General features: G+C 40.1%; 1 protein-coding gene across 1 annotated transcript in view; it reads left to right on the forward strand.

Moving 5' to 3' along the window:
* LOC101998093 (coxsackievirus and adenovirus receptor homolog) overlaps positions 1 to 1233 on the forward strand; it is a 39046-nt gene that overhangs the window by 33986 nt on the left and 3827 nt on the right. The gene's annotated exons all lie outside the window — the stretch shown is intronic.

A 1233-nucleotide genomic window follows, 5' to 3' on the forward strand; every position in this document is an offset into this window, starting at 1 on the left:
ATGTGAAGCTGTGTGTGTTTAACAATGTGAGGATGTGTGTGTTTAACAATGTGAAGATGTGTGTTTAATGATGTAAAGAGGTGTTGCATTTGTTTCGCTTTGCCTGCCTAAGGCACCTGATTGGTCTAGTAAAGAACTGAAAGGCCAATAGCAAAACAGGAAAAAGGATAGGTGGGGCTGGCAGGCAGAGAGAATAAATAGGCAAAATCTAGGCTTGGAAGGAGAAGAGGTAGAACAAGAGAAGAGAATGAGGAACAAGCTGGGGCACAAAACCAGCCAGACACAGAGAAGCAGTGAAGTAGAATATACAGAAGTAAGAAAGGTAATAAGCCCCAAGGCAAAAAGTATACAAAAAAAAGGTTAATTTAATTTAAAAGAGCTGGCCAGAAACAAGCCTAAGCTACGCTGAGCATTCAAAACTAAAAATAAGTCTCTGCACCATGATTTGGGAGCTGGTTGGTGGCCCAAAAGAAAAAAGCCCAGTACATGCTGGGATTATAGGTGAGTGCTACCATACATGGCTCAACCTAAATATGATTCAAAATAATAAAAAAAGCTTAAAATAGTAATAAAAAGTAGGGTTGTGGAGCTACACCCCAGGCCACACTGGCCAATTTTTACTTCCTCGTTCTGTTTTTAAGTAGTGTAGGTTTCCTTGTCATGTGTTCCTTTCTCTTCTCCTTCCTTCTTTCCTTTCTCTTCTTCCTGTGTATGTAATGTAGTACATGTGTGTGCAGATGCATGTATACATGTGTGAGCACGCATGTGGAAGCCAGAGGTGGAGGTCAGGTGTCATCTGCTCTCTGTCCATCACATGTTTGAGATATGATCTCTCACTGAAACTGGAGCTCACCGATGGCTAGACTGACTAGCCACAAGTGCCTAGGCTTTGCCCCCAACCCTGCCTCTAGGGGCAGGATTTACAGAAATGTGAAATCATGTCTGGTTCTTACACTAGCTCTGGATTCCTAACTCAGGTTCTTGTGTTTGTCCATCACTTTATTTACTGAGCCTCCTCTCTGGTTCTCTTTACTTTCTCTCTCTCTTCTTCCCTTTCCCTTTTATCTCTCATTTCTATTTTATTTTTAAATTCTGTGATAACATGGTATAGACAGGCTTTAACAAAAGATTTTTTAAGATTTATTTTTTATCTCATGTGAGTCTTTTTGTTTTTTTGGGGTTTTTTTTTTTTTTTTTTGGTTTTTTCGAGACAGGGTTTCTCTGTGGCTTTGG

Source organism: Microtus ochrogaster, unplaced genomic scaffold, assembly GCF_000317375.1.
Source record: "Microtus ochrogaster isolate Prairie Vole_2 unplaced genomic scaffold, MicOch1.0 UNK24, whole genome shotgun sequence".
Lineage (NCBI taxonomy): Eukaryota > Metazoa > Chordata > Mammalia > Rodentia > Cricetidae > Microtus > Microtus ochrogaster.